We start from the raw sequence: 13,041 nt of genomic DNA, 5'->3' as shown, positions 1-13,041 counted from the left end.
AAGATTTTAGAGCTGAGATTTGGGCATATTTCATAAAACTACTGTATGGAATGAACAAAGAATGGTGTAAATACTGACAGCAAGCTATCAAACTCAATAACTTTGACCAGAAAAAAAACCCCTGAAAGCTGAAATGTACAAGTTACTTTGTATTACTGTATACCATGGTTTTAAAGCTGAACTCCAGGCAAACAGCTAACTACACAACTGAAATACATATATATGAGCAGTCTTACCGCCCAAAGGTTTTGTAACACCGTTCAGCCAATTTGGGCCCTATTCACACCTGAGCATTTGGTAGCTTGAAGCCTGAAGCTACAAAAAGCTGGAGGGGAAAAAAAAACAATTATTCTCTATAGAGATAGTTCACATTTCCACTCCAAAACGCTGAAGCCAGAAGCTCCAAAACGCCTGAAGCTCAAACGAGTTCTGGAACTTCTTTTTAGGCAGAATACAGGCATTTTTCTTTGTTCTTTCTTTTTTTCAATTTTTACATTGGTGACCATTTGACCTGTACAAAATCGCGGCAAAAAAAGCATCAAAGTCACAGCAAAAACTGCAGGAAAACGAAGCGCTCAGGTGTTCATGCAGCCTTGATCCCTGCATTCCTGGCAGGCAGTACAGGCAAGCCATCCACTCCCTGTGATCTCCCTTCCTACTATATCCAGTTGGATCATACAGCCTGGCCCCAGCCTGTGACTGGACAATGAAGGAGCAGCAGCAACCTGTTGACATCATCACTCTGCTCTCCAGTGCAGTCAGGAAGCTTCCAGTGTTTGATGTGCAGCATTCTGCAACACAGAAAAGTGTGAGAGGCCTAATGTCCTGGATCATTCTGAGTGCTGCTGTGCAAGAGATTACAGGAGACTTATATCAAGACAAATTCAGATACTTACACTGGCTACTTTTAATCTATATGATTTTTTTTTTAAAACAATAACATAACAGGGTGCTTTTTTATACCTGCCTGGAATTCAGCTTTGATAAATATTCCCTGGTGTCTGTCCACTGTACATTTTCCATTTCTAAAGGCTACTTAAAAATTAGAAGAATTCACTCCTTGTTTGGCCTCTTGCACACTGCAGCTTGAAAAAGCTTAGTACAGTTTTTTTTTTGTTTTTTTTACTAAGCTAAAATACAGCCCATTAATTGTTATGTGCCTATGCACACAGGCGTGTAAACAAACGCTGTGCATTCTTCTGCTTTTTTGGTCAGTAATTTACACCTCATGCGTGTAAATTCCTGCAAATACGCACAAATGTCCATTTACATACTGTGCAGGAGAATATGTTTTTGCACATTTGAGCAAAAATGCTCGAGTGACCCTGACTATGCGTGACCGCATATGCGCATTAAAAATATGTGCAAATGCATACAACAAATTCAGTCTAAAAAGGTATATTCTCAAACAGGAGTATCATATGCAAGAGGCCCAACAATGATACTGAGGCTGTATGCTTTTTTCTAGTTGACGGCTGTGACGCATATATGCGGTGGCAGGAGAAGTAGGTTCTAACACCCGGCTGCCACAAATATGCGTCCACAGCAGCCTGAGGTTGTGTTCTAAGAGAGCACTCACAGTGCACTTGCCCCACACTTACTAAGCTATCACTGGCAGTTCTCAACCATGGCTTTTGATCAGGAGCCAACCAGGCAGGTTCCCGATCATGTGATCACTGTGAGAACCCTGGCATAAGTAAATTTCAAGGGGTGTGAATACTTTTTCAAGGCACTGTATTTTTAGTATAATAGTCATCAGGTACTTATGCCAGGGTTCTGGATACAAGGTCCAGCCTATAGATATTTTTGATTCTTTCTGCCACATCCCAATAGCCCTTTAAATAGGCCTTAATTCCTGGGAGACAGTGAATCTTCTATATCTTGTGAAAGCTGTGATTGGCTCTCACAGTGGTCACATGATCAGAAACCTTTTCCGGTTCGATGCTCTTCCACGTCAATCCTGGAAAATTAGGAGGAATTCCTGGAAATTTAGAGAGAACATACAACAATTTAAAAGGACAATCTGTATTACCAATTTATTTTTATTTTTTTTATATCAAGTTACAGATCCTGATACTTTTTATACAATTGACAAATGTGCTTCATTGTCATTGCCAGGTGATGGAGCCGTCGGTCACATTTAAGGCAATGATAACAAGGAGGGTACAGCTTCTCTTCTGGTATTTATAGCGGACGTAAACCATGAAACAGTTTCATTTACGGCACATGCCGGAAATGTAACACTCCCATTGGTTGTGCTCTCAACCAAACTGTCAAACCATCCAATGGCTGGTGTCATAACTGATCACACGTGCAGCATCATGGCAGTTGTAGATTAAACAGAGGCAAAGATGGCAGCTTCCTTGGCTGAAAACAAGAGTCGGGTTTACTTACACTTTAATGACAACTCACTGATACTTCAAATAACTTACATACTTTTCATTCGTATTGTTTTTTTCTGATCATTTTGGTTGTCATTAGATAACCAACATACATCAGTGAGGCCATGTTAACACTAATCAAAATAAATGTGGATTTGGTCAACAGTAAAAATGCATTTTAAACATATAAAGTTAAGTGTTTACATGTGCAAGGAACCATTTTTGGAATTTGACAATACAGATTAGCATATGATTTTGAACTGAAGCTTCTGCAACACCTAAGATAACTTAATTATTGGTGCACCCTGTATCAATTAGAAAACTTCTTTCCTATGAGTACCTACTTTTCCCTTTAATATTACAGCCTGACAGTTGGGCAATTAAACAGTAAGGGCTGCTCTGGGAAGTTGTGGAGCTGAGCTCCACCATGGATCGCCATTATAGTGAACCTGTGTTCTCCCCAGCAGCAAATACCTTTCTTTAATTTTTCCACCATTCTGATGAGCTGCTAGGAGCAAGAAAATAAAAAAAAGAAATGATCTCCCTGTCCACATGCAACAGTGCTGGCCCAATCTCTAAGCATATTTGTTGTCACATGAGAGGAAAGAGGGCAAATGACACGTTTCTTCACACACGGGTGTACAGGTTATATTCCCTTGCTCCCGAAGACTGAATGTTCCATCTTGTACGAAGAAAGGGATATTAAGCGTATCATATTGTTTTGTCTTGCAGGGGCAAAGCACAAGTTTGCTTTTAGGCACTGATTATACCTGGGAACCAGGGGCGGACTGACCATTGGGCCACTTGGGCACTGCCCGAGGGGCCCCATGCCACTAGGGGGTCCCCATCAGGGTTGCCAGCTTCAGTAAAACCAGGGAAAGTATGTAAAAATGTGTGGGTTTTTTACATCAGTCTCTGAAATGTCCCTTACCGACATCCTTTTGGTCTAAAAATCCAGAGATTATAGCTGCCCCACCTCTCCAGTACCTTCTCAGCCAATAGAAACATGTCTGTGTATACTGTGTGATTGCATATTGTGTGTGTGTTTGTGTATACTGTGTGGCCCCATAATCTCTGATTGCCTGGGAGCCCCATAATCTCCTATTGCCCGGGGGCCCCATGAGTTGTCAGTCCACCCCTGCTGGGAACCATGGATTGACCAGGCCAACACAAATTAATGTAGAAGTTATCAAATGTATGGCCCCTTTGGCAGCAATAGAAGCACTGTAGAAACTTTTGTAGGGCAAAAAAATATATATATATCATATACACTTGCAACACAAGTCATATAGTAATTGAATGTTATTAAAAATGACCTTTCCTTTTCAATCTGCAGCTCTGTAATTTTCTGTAAAATAAAATGCAATATGACAACCTGGAGGCGTTCTGTACACAGATGGTATACAGAACACCCCCAGATATGTCATTTCTTGCTTGTGTGATCGGCTCACTGATTTTCCCAGAAGTCTGCACTAAGATACAAGTCAGATTTTGGGCATCCTCTAAAACAAAAAATGTCATTTTTGTTGACATACTCCCAAGGAAAAAAATCACGTCCAAAGGGTTGCAGACAACTTTTTCTTTAAAATAACAAAAGGTAGGAATCTGCAAGAAAGTTAAAGGGATTGTAAAGGTATTTTTTTTTTCTCTTAAAATAACAAACATGTTATACTTACCTCCACTGTGCAGCTCGTTTTGCACAGAGTGGCCCCAAACCTGCTCTTCTGGGGTCCCTCGCGGGTGTCTCTGCTTCCTCCCGCAGGTACTTCTCACGTTCATGCGAGCTCTCTCGCATGGTGAGAAGCACCTGCGGGCGCGCTCCCGTGATACAGCCGGTGGTTATAGCCGCTCGCTGTATCACATGGCCCCGCCCCCCGGCGCGCCGCGTCATTGGATGTGATTGACAGCAGCACAAGCCAATGGCTGCGCTGCCTTCAATCCATCCACTCCAGCCAATCAGCGGCCAGGCTGAGTGGTGAAGAGGAAGTCGGGAGCGAGCGCGGGACTTTCGAGGGGTGAGGTAAGTAAAACGGGGGGGCTGGGGGCTCCGGCACTGTGAGATGTTTTTTCACCTTAATGCATAGAATGCATTAAGGTGAAAAAACATTTACCTTTACAACCCCTTTAAAATCCTTGTAATGTACATAGATCACCCAGAGGGGGGATAGTTTTTCTCAATAAAAGTGGAGTAACTCTTTAAGCTTTCAGAAGGCCTTATCCAAGCAAAACAATTATTTAGGTATACAAGTTTTTTGTTTTGTTTTTTCCAGGAGGGAACGCTAAACATACAGAAGCTGCAAAATGACTCAGTTCGCAAGGTACGCAATATTCTGCCCTGAACTTCTTTGTACCTTTGATTAGATTCACTGAAGTTCTCAACAGGAATTCCTAAAGACAATGTGATTTTTAACAGAAAGATAAGGAGAACTTCAGGAGCTGATTATTTTGTACATTATGGAGCGGTCATGTTGGAGGGTCCAGAAAAAGGCAGCTGTGTTTTAATACCGAGGATGAATAGACATAATAGAGGCTGCCTTCAACTTATATCTTAAAAAATGTCTGTTTCATAGACCCGTAAATGGGGAAAAGTGACCTAAAAGCAGGCTGCATTAGTCAGACTGAGTATTTCTTTCATGACCCATTTTTTTTTCCCCCCAATGTTTGAAAGTAGGCAATGAACGGTGAATGTGACAGTCGTTTTTCTATAGCTCTGTATGAGCTGCAACATCTTTGGGTAGACGTTGACAAGTGGAGCTCCTATCTCTCTGGCACACCAGTGATAAGAATTTGACATTTAAGTCCCCATTCCCATTCTACTCCAGCCACTTCAATTGGGAAAAGTTGGATATTTATTTTGTTGTATTGAGTATACACCAGGCAAAGTAAGCCTCCAACAGCTATAACAGGAGGGGTGCAACTCCATGGAAGCATGGGTCAGAGTTGCAAAACAAGAAAGCTAACCAATAGTGTTTTCCAGAGGTACTGTATAAAAGCCAAAAAGTAATTCAGCCCATTAATGTCCACTCATAACTGAAATATCAGCTGTGGGTGAACTGACCCTGTAACAACCCCTAATTGTGTAATTGCAAACAATTTAAAGCCTGTATTAAAGATATGCTGTAAACCCACCCTGTAGAATGCATTATCCATAAATATTACGTTAAATTGGAACTGTTGCATATATTTACATTTAATGTGTTCTAAAAAGTGTTGCCTCGCCATTGCAAAAGTACAAGCCATTCTGTTATTAGGTTTGATGAAGAACCTTGTGGTGGTAGAGATACTTGTAATATTCCCGTAACTTCCTTTGTAAGGGTTTGGGGAGTTTATGAGTTGGACTGGACCGTGGCTCTCGCCATATGGGGCGTGCTGTTTTAGGTAAACTGTGGCGACAAGTCTGGGTTCTGGAAACAACAGGAATCCGGACAATAGAAAACTGTGAACATTTTTATTCTTGCATTTTAGAGATTAATATAAAACTTTAATAAATATGCATTTTTTGCCAGCTTTTAGCCTTGGAGTCTTTATTTATAACTTTTTTTTAATGAAAAACATTCACAGCTTGGGTCACTTTTAAAGTCAGAAACTGTGTTTGGATCTGACTGTACACTATGCTGCCTACGGTCTGTAAAAAAAAACTTAGGATACATTCACGTTTGTCCACGCTGAGAATTCCAGCAACAAGAATCTACAAAATCCTGCCGCTGAAATTGATAGCTGTCTGCAGATAGTTGCAGCTGCTGAGCCTGTTAAAAGCAATGGCAGGCTGTCAGTGGCCACAGCTATTCGTGGCTGTCCGCACAGGCCGAGATTACCTGCGGTGATTGTGGATGCATGCACCGCTGGCAGTCCCAGTGTGGCTAAATGCCTGTGCGAATGTATCCTTAGGGCCCATTAACACCTATGCGCACATGTGGTAATGCACATATGTACGTAGGTGTGTATGAGTCCGTATGATCTTAAAAAAACACACACTAAACTTTAATGTGTAGGTGTGAACCAGCCACGTAGCAAAGAATGAGACGAGCCACATAAGAAAAAATGGGGCCAGCCACATAATAAAGAATCGGACAAGCTACATAGAAAAGAATGGGACCAGTCACATAGGAAAGAATGGGACCAGTCATGTAGGTAAAAATGGGACCAGTCACACAGGAATGAATGGGATCGGTCATGTAGGTAAGAATGGGACCAACCACACAGGAAAGAATGGGATCGGTCATGTAGGTAAGAATGGGACCAACTACATAGGAAAAATGGGATCAGTCACGTAAGGAAAGAATGGGACCAGTCACATAGGTAAGAATGGGACCAACTACATAGGAAAAATGGGATCAGTCACGTAAGGAAAGAATGGGACCAGCCACATAGGAAATAATGGGACCAGCCACATAGGAAATAATAGGACCAACCACACAGGAAAGAATGGGACCAACTACATAGGAAAGAATGGGATCAGTCACGTAAGGAAAGAATGGGACCGGCCACATAGGAAATAATGGGACCTTACAAATAGGTGAGAATAGGATCAGTCACACAGGAAAGAATGGGACCAGCTACATTGGAAAGAATGGGACCAGTCACATAAGAAGGAAATGGGTCCAGCCACATAAGAAAGAATGGGGCCAGCCACATAAGAAAGAATGGGGCCAGCCACATAAGAAAGAATGGGGCCAGCCACATAAGAAAGAATGGGGCCAGCCACATAAGAAAGAATGGTACAAGCTACATAAGAAAGAATGTGACCAGCTAAATAGAAAAGATAGCATCAGCCACATAGGAAAGAATGGGAGAAACCACACAGGGAAGAATTGGACCAGCCACATGGGAACGAATGGGAAATTGATTTGCATATCATGCAATAAACTTCATAGGCAAAGAGCAGGTTCTCAGTAATCCTAAGAAAGTTTTACACAATCTCTGTACTGGAAGTAGCAAATCCGCATACAAACGTCATGCCCTAGTCCTTACTACTTCTTAAAGGGCCTTGTTCAGCTGGCCTGACTGTTTCATAGGTTTGACCTTTGGTTTATTTGTGTGGGGCTCCTTTATGGCAAACATACAAGCCCATCACACACTGTCCTTTGCCAAGATGCTATCAGATCAAACACCTGGAGCTGTCATCAACATCCCCACCTATCACCTCTCTTCAAATTGCTCATTAAGCCATAGCTCACCTCTACTCTACACCTCTACATTATCCTGGTGGTAGATCCCTAGAGCTCTTGCGTCACCACCTTCCCTCCCCTCTGAGGCATCATGGCCCTTCCCCTCACCTGTACTCCTATTTTTGCCAAGAGCTCTTCCTTCACAAACTGTGCTCCCCGTCAGCTCATCTGTATGCTCTGGCCCTTCCCATCTGTCCTGCCAGCACCTTTGTGCCGTGTCAAGTCTGTATGGCATTAACAGCATCACTCAGGACTCTTCTCATCCCATCAGCTCTACTCCCATGACTCTCTCCCATCTGTCATGTTGGCAGAGCACAACCTTACAGCTGCTGTGCCCAACTTCCCCTTTCTGCCTCCCTCTCTCCTTCTCCTCCACCAATGTCCTCATAACTTGTACTGTGCTAATGGCAGAAAATCCATACAAGGAAATATACATGAAAACATAAAGTGCCTTATGTTAAAATAAAATCCACAAATAGGCCTGTCCGCCATATATAACCAAAGCCTTGAAGAGCAGGCAGCTGTGAAATGATGTTCCCAAAATGAAAAAAAAAATCTTTAAATCGGGCCTTGGCCCAGACTATGGACATTAAAGGGTTAATTTGCCTTTACCAGAAAGCTGCCTATGTAGGTAAACTGTAGATAACTACAAACTGTGCGGCTTTGACCAAAGTTTAAAAACGCCCTTGCTATAGATATAGGCCATTTACAGACCCCCTGAAGCCTGACCAAAAACCTCCCAGAGATTGCATCATCATGTCCCACCTTGTTGCTAAAATACCCACAGCCAATGTAAACCCCTCGTATGTGCTCTGTCTCTCCTTTGTCACAGAGGCACTGAACTGCGACAGAGGGGATACCCGCGATCATCTCATGGTGAGGAAGAACGGGGAGATGCTAATGTAAACAAGCATCTCCCTATTCTGCCTTGTGACAGTGTCACTGATCTCTGCTCCCTGTGATCAGGAGCAGAGATCAGTGATGTGTCACACGTAGCCACGCCCCCCACAGTTAGAATCACTCCCCAGGACATACTTAACCCCTACACTGCCCCTTAGTGGTTAACCCCTTCACTGCCAGTGTCATTTACACAGGAATCACTGCATTTGTATAGCACCAATTGCTGTATAAATAACAATGCTCACAAAAATGTGTTAAAAAAATGTCCGATATGTCCGGCATAATGTCGCAGTCATGATAAAAATCACAGATCGCCGCCATTACTAGTAGAAAAAAAAACTATTAATAAAAATGCCATAAAACTATCCCCTATTTTGTAGACAACTTTTGCGCAAACCAATCAATAAACGCTTATTGCGATTTTTTTTTCTATGTAGAAGAATACGTATCGACCTAAACTGAGGAAAAGAAATGTTTTTTATACATTTTTGGAGGATATTTATTATAGCAAAATGTAAAAAAGAATGCGTTTTTTTCAAAATTGTCATTCTTTTTTTGTTTATAGCACAAAAAATAAAAACCGCAGAGGTGATCAAATACCACCAAAAAAAAAGCTCTATTCGTGGGAAAAAAGGGACGTCAATTTTGTTTGGGTACAACGTCGCACGACTGCGCAATTGTCAGTTAAAGCAACGCAGTGCCGAATCGCAAAAAATGCTCTGGTCTTTGGCCAGCAAAAAGGTCCCTGGCTTAAGAAGTTAATCGCTCCTGGGTTTTCTTTTTTCCCCTAAAAAAGAAAAAGAGACCAAAAATGTCGAAAAAATAAAAAGTTTTTCTTAGTTTCTGTCAGTAAATTTTGTAAATAACTAATTTTACTCCTTCACTGATGGGGGCTAATGAGGCAGCACTGATAGGCTGCACTGATGAGGTGGCACTTATTAGATGGCACTGATGAGGAGGCACAAATATGCCGCACTTATAGGCACAGGGCACAAATAGGCGGCACTGGTAGGCACAGATAGGGCATTGATGGGTGGCATTGATGGACAGCAGTGACGGGCATTGATGGGCAGCACTGATAGCCAGCACTGACTGGCATCACTAATGGGCGCTGAGTGTGCTGGGACTTGTGGGCACTGATTGCTGGCACTTGTGAGCACAGATTAGTGGCAATTGTGGGCACTGGTTGCTGGCAGTGGTGGGCACTTAATTGTAATCAGGGCACTGATGATTACCGGCATCTCCGTGTTTACATGTGACCGGCTGTGATTGGACACAGCTGATCACATGGTTAAAGAGGCACGGCCGCAGCTCTTTACACAGATCGGGGTCACGCCATGTCCTAGCAACATGGTGCGGCCACGCGAGAGCGGTCGCTCTGGGAGGGCGTCATATGACGTCCACCCAAACGAGAGCCACACCACCCAGCCATCATTTGACAGTGGGCAGGCAGCAAGTGGTTAAAGTAGTATTCCAAGATATATTTAACTAATCTTAAAACTGCTCCCTCCCCCTTCCAAACACCCACACTAACTAGCCTGTGGAAGAAAAATCTTTATACTTACCTATTTTAAGGCTGCTTTAGGGAAGAGGAGGGAGCCCACAAGAGATGGGCCATAGTAAGATTATGGGTCACATCACTGTTCAGGCATTCCAGCCATTGTCAAGCGATCTCTCCTCTTCCCTGCAGCTGCTGCTGGCTGACACAGGGGAGATCAAGTGACTGAACTGGAATGGCCTGAAAATAGGTAAGTATACAGATCTTTCTTCCACAGGTTAGTTGGTATAGGCACTGAGAGGGGGGAGGGAGCCATTTTAAGAATGTTAGATACAGTGTCTATAAAAAGTCTACACACACCTGTTAAAATGTCAGGTTTCTGTGATGTAAAAAAATGAGACAAAAATAAATAATTTCAGAACTTTTTGCACCTTTAACCGCTTCAGTCTCGGAAGATTTTACCCCCTTCCTGACCAGAGCACCTTTTACAATTTGGCACTGCATCACTCTAACTGACAATTGCGCGGTCATGCGATGTTGTACCCAAACAAAATGTATGTCCTTTTTTTTCCCCACAAATAGAGCTTTCTTTTGGTGGTATTTGATTGCCTCTGCAGGTTTTTATTTTTTGCGCTATAAACAAAAGGACAGTGACAATTTTAAAAAAACACACAATATTGTTTACTTTTTGCTATAATAAATATCCCAAATTTTTTATCAAAACAATTTTTTTCCTCAGTTTAGGCCGATATGTATTCTTCTACATATTAGGTTGCATAAATGTGCACACCCTTACACTAATCCTTTGTTGACGCACCTTTTGATTTTTATTACAGCACTCAGTGCTGTTACCTCACATTCATATTACCATAGTTGCCAACTGTCCCGATTTTCCCGGGACAATCCCGATTTTGGCAAACAAGACATTTACCTCCTGGAAGGCTTATTTAAAACACCTAGACATTTTCAAAAAACATTATCAAAAAAAAGGGGGATTTGGTCACACCATATTACTATATGGTGCTTAAGCCCACTTACTGCGACAAAGAGGAGTGTATGGCTCCCATGGTTTAGTGTAGGACTCACTAATCATGGGGTACTTTGTCGCAGTAAGTGGGCTTAAGCACCATATAGCGATATGGTGTGACCAAATCCCCGTATTTTTTGATAATGTTTTTTGAAAATGTCTAGGTGTTTTAAATAAACTTTGCTGGAGGTAAATGCCTTTTTTGCATGTGTGCGCTGTAATATTTTGTGCGATCCCGATTTTGGTACCCTCGTCCCGATCGGAGGCCGTCCCGATTCAGGATTTTGCCTTTTTTGTCCAGGGAAATTGGGAATGTTTTCTTTTGCAGCAGCTGGCTCCAACAAAATGGCCGCTGCGCCGCCACTAGATCATTCCCCTTGTGTTCAGTGGAGAGGGGAGGGGGCTCAATCCATGTAGCCAATGAATCGGCTTCTCTCTTCACAATACTGAAGCTAGAGTTAGCTGCACAGATCGGCCCCTCCCCTTTCCACTGAAAACACGGCGCCGGCCGCTCGTGGAGTTTCTTCTACTCTCTCGTCCCTCTCAGTGTAAAGGTGCCCACTGCCCAGGCAGCTATGTAACTGTAATGTACAGGAGGGAGGGTTAACTATGTACAGGAGGGGGAGTTAACTATGTACAGGAGGGGGGGTTAACTATGTACAGGAGGGGGGGTTAACTATGTACAGGAGGGGGGGTTAACTATGTACAGGAGGGGAGGTTAACTATGTACGGGGGGTTACTATGTACAGGTGGGGATTACTATGTACAGGGGGGTTAACTATGCACGGGGGGAGAAACTATGCACTACACACAGGGGGGAGGATACTATGTACGGGGGGTAACAATGCACGGGGGTTACTATGTAGAGGGGGGTAACTATGAGGAAAAGGGTAACTATGTACGGGGGGGTAACTATGGCTCTGCCTGGGACACTGATGTAAGAACTGAGGCTGGGAACACTGGTGTAAGGACTGACTCTGCTGGGAGCACCTGATGCAAGGATGGACTCTGCTGGGGGCACCTGATGCATGGATGGACTCTGCTGGGGACACCTGATGCAAGTATGGACTCTGCTGGGGGAACCTGACGCAAGGATGGACTCTGCTGGGGGCATCTGATGCAAGGATGGACTCTGCTGGGGGCACCTGATGCAAGGATGGACTCTGCTGGGGGCACCTGATGCACGGATGGACTCTGCTGGGGGCATCTGATGCAAGGACGGACTCTGCTGTGGCAGGCGACACGCTGAGGGCTCCCACTGATTCTGCATTATGGTGAGTTGAATGATTTCATTCTATATTACAATGTAATAATAGAAATAATGCACTTCAATCATCCTGACACCATAACAACCATGGTGCCGGGATGATTGAAGTGCTAACACCAGGTGCTTGGAATATCTTTATCTACTGATTGTTAAACTTTGTAGAATACACATATTTCTATTGTTGTGTAGGATCTGGGCCTGCTGTCCCTCCATCCCTTTCCCTCCTTCCCGCTCCATCCCTCATTCATCTCAGACTCTAGCCACGCCTCATTTGAGCTGCGCCCACTATTTCACGTAAACGCGACCATTTTACGTCGCAGCACGCTAAGCACAACATTTTTGTTTTTTCCTATGCCACGCCTACAAACACATGCCCCACCCCCTAATTATAACAATAAGTTTCCAGAAATTTTTTTTTTTACAATGTTGGCACCTATGTATTACTACCTCACATTGATATCACTGGGGGCTCCATTCTCACCGCTGGAGCTTCATTCATTTCAGTTGGCTGCTCTACTGACAAGAAACACACACAAACACGCCCTTTTATGAAATAGCACCACGTTATATAATTCTGTAATAATAATAATAATACCTTAGTAGACCCCACTGTGGGGACAACTAATAAGCCCCTAGCTGTGGTTACTATCTCCGCCCAGACGACGTTCAGGCACCGTTCCCGCCTCTTTTTCTCGCAACACAAAAACGAGGCTTGGAACGCACTTCACCCGCGCACAAAACGGTACGTCACATGAGAGCGCGGCGAAGTTCCCATGTAGCCAATCCGCGTTGTATCCATG

At 43.3% G+C, this 13,041-nt stretch overlaps 1 protein-coding gene across 1 annotated transcript in view; it reads right to left on the bottom strand.

Annotated features, from left to right (window-relative positions):
* Positions 1–12,987, bottom strand: part of LOC143935924 (uncharacterized) — a 79,271-nt gene extending 66,284 nt beyond the window's left edge. The window contains exon 1 of the mRNA XM_077460121.1: positions 12,837–12,987. The gene's annotated coding sequence lies outside the window, so the exon portion shown is untranslated. The remainder of the gene's footprint in view (positions 1–12,836) is intronic.
* Between the last annotated feature and the right edge of the window lie 54 nt (positions 12,988–13,041).

Source organism: Lithobates pipiens, unplaced genomic scaffold (assembly GCF_037356315.1).
Source record: "Lithobates pipiens isolate NorthernLeopardFrog02 unplaced genomic scaffold, aLitPip1_a1.2 Scaffold_28, whole genome shotgun sequence".
NCBI classification, from domain to species: Eukaryota; Metazoa; Chordata; class Amphibia; order Anura; family Ranidae; genus Lithobates; species Lithobates pipiens.
Note: the sequence above shows the minus strand (reverse complement) of the source record. Positions and strands in the feature narration are given on the sequence as shown.